General features: G+C 44.2%; 1 protein-coding gene across 1 annotated transcript in view; it reads left to right on the top strand.

Annotated features, from left to right (window-relative positions):
- Window positions 1-5449, top strand: part of PQLC3 (PQ loop repeat containing 3) — a 24928-nt gene that overhangs the window by 7413 nt on the left and 12066 nt on the right. The window lies entirely within an intron of this gene.

Raw genomic sequence — 5449 nt, 5'->3', positions numbered from 1 at the left:
CCCCTCTCTTTCCCAAGGACACAGCCAATTAAATCACAGCCTTTGTAGTTTACATGAGAAAGAAGAGGGAGTTTGAAGGTATGTGTGATTTATTATAGGAAAAAGATAGTAAATTAGCGAGATGTCCTTGGTGGTGTTTCTTCTTATCAGGTACGAGATACAAAATGTGCAGTTCTAACAACACTCTATTCATTATACATTTTTAATAATATTTCTAACACAGCAATGCTATGCTACTTATGAGGAAATGCTAGAGCCAAAGGCAAGGCCTTTGTCAGAAATTAGTGCCACATTAAAGGAAACCTGGAAACAGGGACTATTTAAAGCAGGGGTGTCAAACTCATTTAGCCCTCTGGGCCCAAACTTGACTGGTGTGGCTCCCGGTGGCAGCAGGGCAAGCGGTGGCTATGTTATCTGCTGCAGATGCCTGAGCTGCTGTCATGAGGGGCTTGCAGGAGTTAACACAGCTATTGCTTGCCCACTGAAATGAGTCCCCAACAGGGCTCTCTCTGTACTGCAGAACTCAAAGACAGATCCCACTCCCAAAATCCGAGCTCCTCAGGGAATTGTGAGGGCAGAATGTTTGACATCCCTGATCTCGGGTAATCTACTGACCAGGGACATATAACAGCTAGCTACTATTCTCTGGTGCATGCTTAACTTCTCCTGAACATTAGGAGATCCAGGTACGAGCATACCAGGACAAAACAGGGCTCTAAATGTGTGGCTTCAACAAGGTAATAACATATATTCCACAGATTTGTGGCCATTTTCTTTATTTAACCCAGGTGCAAAATTAGACTTTTTTTTAAGAGCCCCTGTCATGGTAGGCCAAGGGAATTTCACTGAAATAAAAGGTAGAGTTAATTCCTGTTGGAAAAACCATTGTTTCCAAAACATCATTTTGTTCCAGAGAAACAATGAAAACAATCCTAGGTCATTATCAGAAAAATGAATGTTTTTCCATTAAAGAAACATATTTTATTTTTTCCTTTTTTTTAACACAGCAATCAGCATTTGCATTCCTATTTCAAGTGTGATGTTGTTTAATCAATGGCCATCTGCTACAAACCAGGCAATCTGCAGCTGAAGATTAAATAAGTAATGAATTTAAGCGTGAATTGTTATTTAAAGAGATCCTACATTTTGCTGCAATGTATTGATTCAAGAATCCTGTTCGGTACAGAATGGAATACTTTGACCAGAAAAGCAGGAAGTCCAGGTTAAATGACTGAAATAAGAAAAAACATCATTGCTATATATTTACCTGGATTTTTAAAATTCTACATTAGAGCAGTCTAGCTTTGTGATTCATGTTCTTTTAACTTGTAATGAGAGCTTGGATAAAAGTGACTAGTTAACAGGTGTAAAACAATATCACATAAGAAAAGGGCTGAAAGTAAATCATTTTGATTATTGATTTCCTGTCTTGGTAGGAAAGTTGGCCATTTATCTGACCAGGAAGGAGGTTCTGGCTGGAGAAACCCCAATGACTGTGGAGGGGCTTGTGGTTTATAGTGATTAGGCCTAACCTACTGACTGCTTGTGTAACAAATAGACCACTCTTGAAAGACAAGACATTTTAAAAAATCTGCTGTATTTTAAAGGTAAACGGCTACACGTACTCATTTTATCTAAGAGAGTTGAATAAAGATGTATACATTTGAGCTTAAGATCCTTGATCACTTTAAATTTTGTAATTTTCCAGCAGTATTAGATGTTATCATGCACAGTTCTTTTGAAATGCTCACAATCTATTTTTGAGACTACCATCTGCATTGTCATAATCATGCAGATGATACTAAGTCTACCAAAAGCAGCTTTTTATCAGACTCAAAAAATCCTCAGAATCTCTGAAATGCCATATTCATCTATGATACTATGTCTGCATCCAGACGAGTGTGGCTGTGCGGTATGTGGCACTGCAGACCCGCCTGTGATGCCACATACCATACATTCTAGCATTTCCCAAACTGCTACCTTGCAGCATGGTTTTTTTTTAACCCTGGAGATCCAGGGATCAAAAAAACCCATGCAGAACAAAGTGAGACAGTGCGTTTCACCCAAAACCAGAGCCTGGCCAGCCGGAGCCATGCTCCAGCTGCTGGCCAGGCTCCAAGCTGCAGGAGCGACGCGTCTGCAGCTTCCCCAGCCTCCAGGTAAGGTTGCTTACCTGGAGGCTGCCAGGGATAACCTGCCATGCATCAGAGGGTGTGTGGCACCAGTGTTCCCTGGAGACAACTGGCAGTGGAACAAGATGTCCCTTTGCTAGTTGTCCCCAGGGAACCAAACATCTGCACTTGTCTGGACGTGGCCTATAGGTCTAGTTTTCCAAGGTGCTAAGTTGACTTCAAACACAGCAGAGGCTATAAACCACTTTGAAAATCAGTCACTATCATATATAACAATATGTGCTTCAGACTAAAAACTCTATTTAAAAAGACCTCTCTGCAATAACTTATTTTCATTTATCTTTATGTTTAATTTCTTCTGTTCCATTTTGCCCCAAAATAAAGTAACATATCTTCATACAGCCAAAAAATTTTCATCTCACAAATTGCTCATAATACTCTGTAATTAAAATTGATTGTGTTTCTTCTGAAGTTTTTTTTAAATACCCTAAATACTTGATATGGTATAGCCACATTTATACTTTTTCAGTTAAAAGAACTATTCTACTTAAGCTCAGAGCTGTGCCTTCTACTCTGCTTTTCTTCTTTACCACTGATTTATATGTTAATTAAGTCCTGGAATGTTATTGCTTTAAATCATCAGCAATATCCAACTGTAAGTAACTGGAATGAATGCAAGAAACCTATCTGCCAAAATAATTCCAGGGGCAACAGGAAAAACGTGTGTAATACACAAAATGCACACGTAAGTTGGAAAATGACTATGGTGCTAAACAAGTATGTTTTTAGCAACAAGAGAAAAAGAGTGAGAGAAAATTCATGCAGAGCTTCCCTAACTACAAAGTGAACCTACTCCAGTTAACAGATGATTTGGTTAGATAGATCGGTGCAACGTCACATGAATGAAAGAACCAGAGCCCCAAAAGTTATGGTGTAATTAGTACTGGTGCCAATTCCCTGGTAAAGCAAGACTGATAACCTGTATTGGAATAACGGCACAGTTACAATAGAGTTAGACACTAGTTTATGAACCCTGGAGTGTCACAGCGACATCACTCTGACACTCGCATTGTTTGAAGAGCCCATCTAGCCATGTGAGAAGTTGAAAAAGATTGTATCTAACAGTGTACTACTTCTAACACCTTTTTAAAAATTTCTTTTCTTCAGAACCAGATGCGACACCATCCAGGCTGACATCCATCATGCTGATGTCAGAGAACAGCCCCAGTGACATTCAATCAGCTTTTTGTGTGGGAAAATCCCAGTGGGGGCCAAGTGCTGTAGTGCTCACCTTGATGTCCCCACTCTATGGCAGGCCCAGCCAGGAGTTCCCACTAAGCTAGCTGCACAGGGATTATTCTTTGAATAAAGATTGTTAAGTACTTCAAAAAGAGCAAAACCTGCCATCATTATGGCTTTCAATGGTGACTGTGCCCAAACCCTGGAAGTGGGAGTACTGGACACACTGGAAACATGGCACATGTCATCATGGGTGGATCTAGAGTTTTGAAACAGAGGGTGCAGATGAGGGTGAGGTCCTCGGCAATCCCTTGACTTGAGGGGGATGGGTCTGGAGATGACTGATGAGTTCAGTTCTTGAGCCAGAGACCCGTCTGAAAAAGTTGCAGGTAGTTTCCTCACAGGAGAGTAGGCTGCAGGCTGGGATTCCTCTCCTTTTCCTTCCTCTGCTCTCTCTTCTCTGCTTTGAGTGCAAGATGCTTGACCTCAAAACTGGCTGCTGCTTGGTTGGGGGTGGCAGCACCACTGGTATCAGACAGCAGCCAGCTCCTCCCAGCAGTAGTGCATCATCACATACACCCATGGCTCTTTTTCTCCAGTTAAAAATGAACTAGCTTTACTAATACACCACTGACCTGGAGCTGCATTACTCCATTTAAAGACTGAAGCAGCTAAAAGATAAACAGAACTTTCTGGGAACCAGCAGCAAACACTGCCCAGGGCTGTAACAACAGCTTCACCACCACCTGGCAGGGGGAAGTCCCATGACCACTAAGGTGGTTTTCTTACTGGCAAAGGAAAACCACTTTCTTGGCAGGAGGTAGTACCTAGTAGGGCAGAGTTTCGCCCTTTCACTTCCAATGGGAAGATCTTGGCCATACACCCACTTTACAAAAATGGGAGACTTCTCCCTAGCTTGCTCCTGCAGCCATATGGTTGAGGGCAAGCGAAACTCGGGGGCACCTGAACCCCAAGCCTTCAGGGGTACCCACCAAAGTGTTTGAAAATATCTGAAGCCCCGGGCTGGGGTGGAAGATGTCCTAGATTTCAGACATTAGGGCTGGAAGATCATTGCATCCAGCCCCCTGCCCCAGGGGCAGGAAGTCAGCTGGGGTCACAGGAGCCCAGCAAGATAAAAATCCAAATGTCTTTTAAAAGAGTCCAGAGGAGGTGCTTGCATCACGGCTGGAGGGAGTCTATCCCAGGCCTTTGGGGGCTCAGACAGTAAAGATGTTTCTCCTTATGTCCAGCCTAAAACCGTCTTGGAGGAGTTTGTGACTGTTGGACCTTGTCATCCCACAGGGCGCTCTGGTGAACGGGCATTCCCCCAGGTCCTGATATACACCCCTTATATATTTATAGGCAGCCACCAAGTTCGCCCTGAGCCTACGCTTTTCCAGGCTGAAAAGTCCCATGGCTCTCAGCCTCTCTTCATAACGTCTGTTCTCCTGCCCTCTGATCATCGTGTGGCTCTCCTCTGGACTCTCTCAAGCTTCTCCACATCATTTTTAAATTGTGGAGCCCAGAACTGGACCCAGTACTCCGGCTGCGGCCTCACCAAGGCCGAGTAGAGCGGGACGACAATGTCCTGGAATTTGCCTGAGAAGCATCTACGGATGCAAGCCAGCGTTTTGTTGGCTTTACCAGCTGCGACATCGCACTGGTGGCTCATGTTCATCTTGGGGTCCATCATGACCCCCAAGTCCCTTTCGGCCGTGGTGCTAGCGAGTGCAGCACTACCAAGTCTATAAGTGCGATGCCGGTTACCCCTCATGAGGTGGAGCACCCTGCATTTTGCCGGATTGATGCTTGCCGGTAGTAGGGCCACATACGGTTCTTGAATGGCTCACGGACTTGCAATGGATTTGGCGGCCCTGACTTGAGACATGAAAACTTTTCCATTAAAAAAAGCAGCAACCCCCTCAGGAGCAGCTAATGGCAGCGAGGCTGAAGCCAGGGGAACGCCGCTGGCCCCGGATTACTGAGGCCAGAAAAGCAGGAAGTCCAGATGAAGCAACACAAGGAAAAAAGCCAGTGCTACGCGCTGCTCTGAATCGGCACGGAGGCCCGCGCCCGCA

This window comes from Crocodylus porosus, unplaced genomic scaffold, assembly GCF_001723895.1.
Source record: "Crocodylus porosus isolate Cpor-Errol unplaced genomic scaffold, CroPor_comp1, whole genome shotgun sequence".
NCBI lineage: Eukaryota > Metazoa > Chordata > Crocodylia > Crocodylidae > Crocodylus > Crocodylus porosus.
This window is presented reverse-complemented; position numbering and strand designations above follow the sequence as displayed.